Source organism: Corylus avellana, chromosome 1 (genome assembly GCF_965113065.1).
Source record: "Corylus avellana chromosome 1, dhCorAvel1.hap1.2, whole genome shotgun sequence".
Classification (NCBI taxonomy): domain Eukaryota; kingdom Viridiplantae; phylum Streptophyta; class Magnoliopsida; order Fagales; family Betulaceae; genus Corylus; species Corylus avellana.
In genome coordinates, this window is record NC_142490.1 from 46,913,921 (window position 1) to 46,925,030 (window position 11,110).

Consider the following 11,110-nt stretch of genomic DNA (forward strand, 5'->3'; position numbering starts at 1 on the left):
ACACTGCAATGCCAATCTCTATCTCTTTTTGTTTGATGCTGATTGCTGATGCCCCAGCTGGGATCCTAGCTGGGTACGTTTAGTTTTGCAAGGCATGTTAATTGCAGTTTACAGAACAATTGTTGCCGAATTGCTTTCAAGATTCTCATAACTTTTTGGCACATTGGAAGGCCATTGATAGTCCCAATTACAATTTGATTCAGAAACCACAAGCGGTCTAAAGGAATCCAACAAAATACTCCTCTCTCAAATGCTCTACTCTGAGATAATTTTTTGCAATTTTTGCGATCTAACAGTGATTATGGCAACACCTACATGTTAGAAATTGTTTAGAAGGAGAGACTTAGACGACAGGAATTGTAGTTACTCCCTTAAGACTAATTGAGTCATAACCTAACCGAGCGTCACTAGAACATTAGTGGTTCTCAAGGTGGTCAATACTAATTAGGCTTGTGTGAGTAATTCTCTATTGCAGACAATTGAATCTACACCCTAATACATGTCCAACCCTATAAAAAAAATTTTGTGACCGCTAAACCAGTACTGTCAATAATAGTAAGTTTTTTAAAGTCATTTAAAAAAAAAAATGTTACGTTTATTTTGTTTCAATAAAATGTGCGTCCCTAGGTTATAAGTTCTCATCTATATATTTATATTATGAAACAAATTGAGTACATGATTATCATGATACAACTCAACTATTGAAATCAAATCACTTCTATCATTACTTCATTAGTCAATGTGTAATCATGCCACTCAAGCTCGCCCGTGGATGCCGGAGTGTATCATTATGATCATTATTATCACAAGAAGCTAGTTTCATGGTCCAAATCATATCTTTTATGAAAAAAAAAAAAAAAAAAAAAAAAAAAAAGATAATAAGAATAAGAAGAAAGATCCCAACCTCAAACTCAAAACTACAACTACAACAAGTGATCAGATCCATCCGAATTCTCAATATAATTTGCTGTTCATGTGAGATAATTTTTATAAGGCCCTTCTTATGTTTGGGTATGTGAGCCTATATTAATACTTTCATAATTACCCTCTAAATTACTAGCAATCCGGATAAGTAAACTATTAGACCACTAAAATAAAATACATATTAGGATTTAATAATGGCTTCAAAACTAATATATATATTTTGTCCAAAAGTACAAGTCTTAATTGCTATTGATCGACAAGGGTTTAACTCACCACCTTCATGGACCGAAGTCAACTGCAGATCTATGAGATGGTCCCATGAATTTTCCTTTTTATTTCTTTTTTGCTAAGATTCCCTCATTCTTCTAAAAAGCAAAGAACATGGTGTTCAATCTAATCAGAAGACTCTGCCCTATCCTCCGGGAGAGCAGAAATCTCTAATCACAAGAACTTTTTATGTTAATTAATTTGCTTTCTTGCATAATTCCAAGCTTGATATTCGGTCTCCCATAAAATGCACGTTAGATGGACCCACATATGATTTATCCATTCTAAATCATATGATTGAAATATTTATTGGTAAAACCACGGATTCAAGTGAAAAATTAAAAAAAAAAAAAAAAAAAAAAAATAGTTATATATATCTACAAAAATCCAGGTAGTTTAAGTGAAAGGTAAGTTACGGGCCGGACTTATTTACTCTGAGTAAGTAAATGAGTTCTACATCTTAAACTATTCAAAATAGTGATCAACTGTAACTATTTTAACTTGGTGTGAATCTGTGATTACGGTGGTAGTATTTACTCGCTGAGAATTGTTCAAGAGAGACTTATACAGTAAAAATCGCATGCACTCCCTTAAAACCACCTAGCCTAAATAGCTAGTCCCACAAGGACAATAGTAGTTTTTAAGATGGCTAATACTAATCAGACTTGTGTGAGTGATTCTCCATTGCGGAGAGTCGAACCTACACTAATATATGCCCAACTTCATGATGAAAATTTTCTTAAGATCACTTAACCAATGACGGAGCCACAGTACTCTTTGCGGGTGCTGCCAAAGATTGTTTTAATTTTTTATTTTCCCACTGTAAAATTTAAAAAAAAAAAGAAAAAAAATCTTTTTACCTACCCATTACCCAAGACACGGCACCCCCAATATTATTAGTACTACCATTACTTCTCAACACAGTTTCTACCTTGTTGTCTTCAATATGGTTGTCAAGCAATGTGGGATTGAGGATCTTTTGTCCCATATCTTGTCTAGATGCCACCATTATCATCACCAAGCAAAATAACTCCTCATCTCTGACTCTCAGTCGCTTATGTGTTAGATTTTTATTCTAGTTTCTTTCTTTTACCTAGTTTTAATTTTGAATTTTTCGAGTTATTTTATCAGTTTCTTAAGGTTGTGTGGTGCACTGGGCGTGGGGTGGGAATGATCAAACTCGATGATGCAGCTACCAAATTAGGTCTTGATCTGATCTCTCTAATTATTAATTCTCACATATTTATCTTTTCTATTTGTAATTTTTTTGCTGTTTTCGTTTAATTATCTTATGTTTGGACATTGGTTGCCTAAAAAATTGAATAAAAGTTAGTAAACCTATATGTATTTATCTATGGAGTCTGGTTATCCAGAAATGGAAAATCCCATAGGCATCTAAATCGAAATGGATTTTTCGATTTAAATTCGATATATACTCGATGATTTTGTACTTTTAAGAGACCGTAAAGTGCATTTTTAGACACCTTTTTTTTTTTTTTTTTTTGTATTTCTGTCTTTTTGATATAGTGCTGACATGTTACATTTCTAATATATCAATCTGAACACATATTTATGAAATTTTATAGATTTTTTTTTTGTGATGCATATATTGTGTGAATTACAAAATTTTAAGCGTGAAAAAAAATTTTAAGACGCCAACAAAATTTTAACAATACTCCCAATATAAAATGTTTGACTCCCCTACTACTCACTTGTGGTAATTCGAACAACCTACTAACAAAGAATTTTTATCAAGCGAAGGGTGCTCTGATTTAGTTATCTTTGCACATGTGTACTTGATTTGGACCATTGACGGCTATTTGATATTTGTCAGGTGGGCTCACATGAAGTACTGTATCCATAGAATATATATATATGTAGGCACGCCGAGAGCATGCTTTTGAAGGAGCTTATCAAGAATCTAAGGATAGATTTGATTTGATTTGAGTGGGAGAGGCTTTCATTTTAGTTTCCCATTTATATTCGTGCAGCTGGTAATTGGATTTTAATAATTTTATAGAATGCTAAACAATTATAAGTTTATAACACATGGTGTCAAATACTGTTTACTTACACGTTTATGTATTCCTAGCTATATTCCTATAGCTAGGTTTAATTAATTAGATAATTAGCAAAATATTCGGTTTTCAACCAATGTCAAGGTTTAGATTGGTGCTCAACTCAAATAAATTAATTATTAATCTTTCCCTTTTTGAAACGAATCTTACCCTCCTAATCCAATCATCCAATACTACATATTAGCTTTAAAAAGAAAAAAAGAATAATCTAACGGTTGGGGCCTAGCCTGGGGGCCAAAATCACATCCCATGTTTTAATTAAGATCAATTGGATGAAGGTTTAACTTTGTTTAATTTTGAGTTAAAAATGTTCTAAAGTTCTCATATATAGTTTGATTCTCCTCATTCAAATTAACCACGGAAGAGCTTACCACAGTCTTGGGTTGAAGCGAAGAAGGTTAGTTCCTGAATGCGGTCCGTATGGAAGAAAACCAGAAGTTCTGGAGCGAATGTAGTGGAAGGTGAATTGGTCGTTTTGTTAGTAAAATCAGTCAGTAACCTAACTCTTTTATAGTGGATATCTTTGAAGTTCGATTGATGGTTTTTCATGCTCATCAATATCTTTCAAACTTTGCATTTTTTCTTTTAAAGTTGTAGTTTTTCTTCAGCTACCTACAAAACACTAAAAACACAAAACATTAAATAACAACACTGTTAAAAGATTAACTAATGTAAATAAATGGGTCAAAATATCCAAAATTTGGCACTTATCAGTTTTTACATTCAAAAGAGATATTCAAAAGAATTTTACTTCATTATCAAAATCTTAATTTTTATTGATACATTTTACACTTGCTTTAATTGATTTTGGTATTAATATAAGGGGAAAACCTAAGTTTTTCTATGGCATTCTTGTTAAATTACCAGTTATCCTAAAAGTTTAAACTGATAGGAAGAGGTAAATTTAATCACTTAATCATTACTTTAACATTCCCCCTCACATGTGGGAAATTGACCTTTGGCTCTGATATCATGTTAAATTACCAATTATCTCAAAAGCTTAAGCTGATAGGAAGATATAAATTTAATCACTTAACCATTACTTTAACAATTATTTGTTGTTATATTATAATCATAATTCTTTTTGATATGTCCACACAAGGGATAGGGGAGGTGGGATTCGAACTAATAACCTCCACTTCATGAGGCGTTGATAACAACCAATTGAGCCCCTTGAGGACATTTATAATCATAATTCTGTGATCTACTCTTAGATATATGTAAAATAAATTCTATGTGGATTCTAGCTATGAAAGAAAGAAATGGTCCAAATGGACTTCATATAGAGCCAAATGGAAGGAGGGAGGCCTGGCTGAAGTGGGATCCACATCCTCGACAACTTAAGATCCACAAAACATTACATGTGAAGTAGGTACGTATACGGTATACCCCATTGTAACCTTTTCCCCTTTTCAATTAAAAAAAAAAAAGTAGGTACGTATGATAATAGGATTTTTCAGAAAATGTCTTTTCCTGGTAAACAAACAGTACCATCAGTGAGAAACAATTCGAATGGTATGTCATAACTCCTAATGCTAATTTCAAATTTCAAAGGTGAACGATAAGGACCACTGAGAAAAAAGGAGGAGAAGATCAAGAGCAAGTCCTATCTTTGTCATCGCTGATGACTACAACATGGATGAGCTCATGATAAGAAGTATCAGAACCTTGCATTATTGGGAGACTGGAGGTGATGAACCAGAGAATTCGTAAAGCTAACAAAATAAAAATTCGTGGAATCTGGAACTTGATCCAAAAACTTTTATTGACACTGTTTGTTTCTGTTGCATTCACATGTGCTATGTTGCGTATACAAACAAGTCAAATGACAAATGTGCTCAACCCTTGACCATAAAGTTTGAGACCCATAAAGGTCTCAACATTTTTGTTGTACGATAGTCTATGTGTCAGCAGCCCGTTCTCTTGGTCAGACAAATGGGTCTTATAAAAACTCTCACGTATTTGCTACCTAAATTGCTAAGGATTCTTATCTCATCAATCTACGTTGGAGTCCCCCACAAAAGTTGTAAAAACCCTTTTGAAATTACATGTACTTTTATGAAATAGGCCTTTTAACATTAATTTTTTACCCTCCACCGAAAATTTTTATTCCTCCCCTTCCTGTGAGGATCATTCATTTTACCCAAGCATTAGTTCGTTTTGCAGTTGAGCTATAGCTTCTAGTGTGCAAAGTTCTCCTCTCTTTGGATGAATAAGGAAAAATTACACTTTACCATCATAAAGTTTGAAACGATTTGCAATTCGACCTCCAAAGTTTCAATTTTGGCAATTCACCCCCCTAAAGTTTCAAATATTTGCAATTTGACTAATATTATTTCAAAATTTTCATATTGCCTCTAATTTTTATTTTTTACAAAAAAAAAAAAAAAACAAAGAACAAATTTGGGGATGCAAAAATGGCCAAATGGCGTAGCCACACCAATTTTTTTTTTTTTTTAATTTTTTATAAAAAATAAAAAATTATGGGCAATATGGGAAGTTTTGGATATAATTGGTCAAATTGCAAAAATTTGAAACTTGGGGGGGGGGGGGGGTGGATTGCCAAAATTAAAATTTTGAAGGTCGAATTGTAAATCGTCCCAAATTTTGGGGGAGTAAAATATAATTTTCCCGATGAATAAATTACAAATTCATAAAAATATTATAATAATAATAATAATAATAATAATAATGAGATGACATTAACAGTACTAGGGGCTTAGCATTGTGAATTAATAATATTTAAGGTTGAATATATAGGTAGAATATTTAATTATAATGAGATGTACGTAATGATAAAAACAAAATTTAAACTCAAAATATTTGCTATGATAATATATTAAATCACAATTTATTCAAAAAATTTAAATCCATAAAAAAAATTACTTAATCATCATACACACATCTCATTTGCCCTTTCGGTTATGCATATCACATTGGCTCTTTTACTTCATGGCCACTTCGATGATCATTTTCAATATAGATTAATTAGTAATTACCAGATGTTTTATTATAGAAAATATATATATACAAGTCTGCTAATGAAAAAATAACTGTAAAAACAAAATTCGTCAGCAAACTGTACCCATGTGACATAAATAGGAAAATATAATTAAAATATTATTATTTTGACAAATATTTCTACATACAAACATGAAACATCATTACTTTATACGAAAAAAAAAAAAGGTTGGTCTTTTCAAGTCATAAACGTACTGGTCGCAATCGGAAAGGCATTGATCATCTAAAAGTAGAATAGCATAAATGCTTTTAATTATCTTACAATAATATATATATTCCCGTTTATATATACAGTAGTCTCCATTCAAACAATATTGGACTTCTTGGGCACGTTGTTCGGACCAAATTTTCAAACAAATGACCAGACGTACACTTCTTTCTCTGTCCTGTCATTGACTAAATTTCCCAAAAGAATGTCTTCGATTTAACAACCGAATTTGCATCAGAAACTATGGATCTTTAAACTGTTTCTATATACGTTTCAACAATACTATATAACAACTGTATTAGATTCCAAAGGCAATGAAAGCTAGTTTTGAAAAAAAAAAAAAAAACGACTGACCCTACTCAATCAAGTGAACAATAAATAAATAAAATGCAAAAGCCTACTAGATAATAACTCTCCAAAAAAAAACCCAACAATATCATAATACTCTGTCGCAAACATCCAAAAGATCATCATCCTCTATATATAGTGTTTCCATAAAAACTAAGGGGCATGCATTTTTAGGTTTTTTTATTTATTTTTGAACTTAGGTGAATATTATTTTCTAAACCCCCCTAAAAAAAAGGTCTTTATTTCTTTCACCCGGTTTTAAAAAATAATATTCACTTAGGATTCGAAAAAATACCGATGAATACTAAGAAAACACATAACATTTCCCATATAGGTAAGGAATTCTCTCTTCTCTTTGTTTATTCATTTGTTATTTGAAAATCATTACTTACTTAAAGATCGGAGATTCCCCCAATCTATACCAATGGTTTCTGGTTATTGGTTTTTTCTTGTTTCGTAGATGACCCGTCGCTCCAAAAAAAAAAAATTGTTTTAACTGGTACGTAGGATATAGATTCTTTATAGTTTCGGATGAACGCCCGTTTAAATAGATGAACCATCTTCCAACCCAATTAATAAAAATGATATATATTCTTTTGCAATATATATATATATATTGCATGATAAAAACAGAAGGGCAGGGGGAGACTTGTGACATGTCAGAGATTATTTGGCACGGAAATTATGCCAAAGGTCTTGCATGTGACTGAAGAGCAAAAGTTGATAGCTTTATCAAAAAATTTAAAAAAAAAAAAGTAGAAAGTTTTAGAAGCAGGTCAAATTGTCGTCAACTCAGAGGCCCATAACTTTCTGTTGCTTGAAACCAATGGCACATTGTTTAGTAACATGTAAACGCAGATTTAACCACAAAACCAGTGGTAAAATCAATTACCCTATGCATGCCTACCTGTAAAAGTCCCACTCGCCCTAGCACATTGCGTTCTATCCACGCTCAGGTTCTAATAAGAAATATTTTCCTGAACTTATGGGTTAGAAATTTTAATTTAGTTTATTAAACTGGGTGACAATTTGTGTTTTTGTATTGAATTCCAATCGTCTCGAAGCATGAGTATATATAACACTATATAAATTAACTTTAACCGAACACATTTAATTAAACGAGTCATAACCCTTAATCGTAACTTGTTAATTTCGTATTGGGTTCAAGTTGAATTCGTTAGTTGTGTAAAAAATTGTCAATCTTAAATATCACGTGACAGGTTCTGGTTGTATCGAAGCTTGAGTATAAGACATTATATAAGTTAAACATATCCGACACTTCAACCTTAAACAGTTAATTTTGTATTGAATTCATGTTTTAATTACCTTCAAATCACGTCTATTTTTAACCTAAACACACATAAGTTTGAGACATGGGCAATCATATATGCTTCCCACTACACAAGAGTAGTCCACAAATTACTCCTCTTTTATGGTATAATGGTATAAAAAGCACATTAGATTGGAAAAAACATTCAAAGAAGAAACACACTATAATTAGCATTATCTGATTGAGGGTCACGTGCATTATTTTAACGCGCATATTGCATGCTTTTCCCCTAAAAATTCTCGCATGCCTTGTCCAATCGTCCTTCCCTGGATTGCATGCTCTCAAAACCCTTTTTCAGGTCCCACTGGTGGAGAAAAAAGCTTCATCTTTCTTGCACATTTTCACTGACTTGCCCACATCTCTCCTTCTTTTTAGCAATCTCTTTGACAACCTTTTATGGCATGCTTGCCTTCAAACGATAATTAAATGTGTTTTTTTCTTCTTGGGTAACCGATAATTCAATGTAATTGTTACTTTACTTCTTGTTTTTTAATTGGGTTTTAGGTTTTTAAATTTTGCTTACTACCCGTGATATTTATCTCTTTACCGACACTTTTAGACTCCCTCTTACCTTAAGGCTGTCTTGTTTTGAGAATCAGCTAGAAGCATGGCAAAAAGATAGGTGAAAGATATGAACTATACAAAATATGATTCGCGAATTCGATAATAACTCAATCCAAAATTAGCAAAGTAAAATTAAAGGGTGTAATTTGTTTAATTAAATAAGTTGAGTTAAGGTTAATCTATGTAGTATTATATATACCCATCGACATATGAGACATTAATTTAAGGATGCCAATTTGTGACACGTCCTACGAATTCGACACAAACTCAATATGAAGTTATATAGCGAGTTAAGATTGAGGGTATGCCTCATTTAATTAAATGTGTTAGATTAAGATTGATTTATATAGTCTTATATATATTCATACTTCAACATGACCCGAATTTAACATACGAAAAAAATTGTCACACCCTTAATATTTACTTGATATATATATCATCTTTTCGACCCCTACCTCTTTTCATTTCTCACTTTTTTTTTGGTTGGTTACTATTGTATTATCCCTTCTTTGTTTGGGATAGGAGACTGCGACTGACATCTTTGGTTGGTTGCATATAAAATATATGCATGTCTATGTCTATGATCAAGTTAATAATGGCAACATTTACTCAGGATATTATAGCACACTATATTAATATATATAGGACCGGTACCTGATGTTAACAGCAGCACCTGGCGAAAAAGAAAAGATCTGAGCTAGTGAAGATGCTTTAATCTCTCTCTTATTCTTCCTTACACGTACACTCATCCATGATAATGTTTTTTATTATGGTTAATTAGACGTCACAAATATTATTATTATTATTATTTTTTCTATTTTTCTTTCTTCTTCGGGTTATCCCGGTGGCGGTGGACTTAGATATCTTAATCGGTCAAATCCAAACAAGGGAAAGAGGATGGCTCTGTGTGTACTGGGAAAAAAGTAGCAGCCAACCTGTGGGGTTGGCTAAGTCTCAAGAAAGCAAGCTAGGAGGTGAACAGCCACCAAAGCTGGTCCCACTCCCACCAAAGCACCAAGAACAAAGATCATGGACATCATGGTCACACAGCCTCAATAACAAAGATGGTAGGGGTCCATCATATGTTCTCACATTCATGCTCCACGACTCCTGTTTCTTTAACCTAAATTTCGACATATATATATATATATATATATATATATATATATATATATACATGGGCTTTTAAGGGTGGCCTAAGGGTGCTTGGATCTTTCTTTATAATTTTCATTTCTTCCCCACTAAACTTTTTGTTCAAAGCCAACTATCCAAGTGCTTCCCTGGAAAGAAGAAGGAAACAGTGTTGTAAGTTCTCATAGGACGATAGACGAATCAACCAATTATTGCAGCTTTGGGGGCCGAACATTAAAAAATTATTGCAGCTTGCCTAACAGGATCTAGCAAAGTGGTACAATTCTAGAAGCTTTTCTTAGCCCCAAGATTTAATGTAAAGACACCTAATAATTTACTCAAAGAAATGGTTATGTCACAGTTCAGTGTGACATAAGAAATTTATTATTTTTTTTTTCTTTTTTAAAATATTTATAAACAAATAAATAACATAGTATATATCACATACTCTTTATTCAATGTGACAATAATGATAGATCCTGTAAGTAAGAATTTATAATAGGGGCTATCACTCATGTGAGAGAGAAATATTACTACTTATAAAATATGAAATAACTTTCATATATATATATATAATAGAAGCTACATATGTATGCTGCCAAATATGTAATGAAGAACTTTAAGTCATAATTGATGCTCTCTCATGTGAAAGCAATGATGAAGTGATATTCAAATCCTCCATCGCTCTCGTATATTTATTTATTTTCTTAGTGATGCTCTCAAAAATAAATTTACGAATTTATATGATCAAAAGTCTGAAATAAGTTTTAGATATAGTTTTCCTTTAAACTGAATTAAATGTATTTTTTTTTTCAATTCAATCTATATATTAAACTAACTTCTACCTTTAAAATATTTGATTATCACATGTAAATGATGTAATTTTAATTGGACAGATTATTATACTAATATTTGTTCTTAAAGCATATGAAATTTATGTAAAAATCGCATGTACGCTCTAAAGACATATATTAGTTTAATCTACTAAATTAAGAAGAAAAAAAAAATTCTAACTTAATTTCAAGGAAAATTGTCGGTTTTTTTATTTTTATTTTTATTTTTTTGTCTTGAAAGCATTTATTACTATTTAATTAAAATTCTTCCTTTTTTTCTGATTGGGCAATCTTTTTTTTTAGAGAAAGTACTTCGTAAGTCCCCACCACTTAAGCTTGTTTTACTTTTTTGCCACTCCTCCAGGGCCTATAAATTGCCACACCAAGTAGCCTGTTTTCAATACAA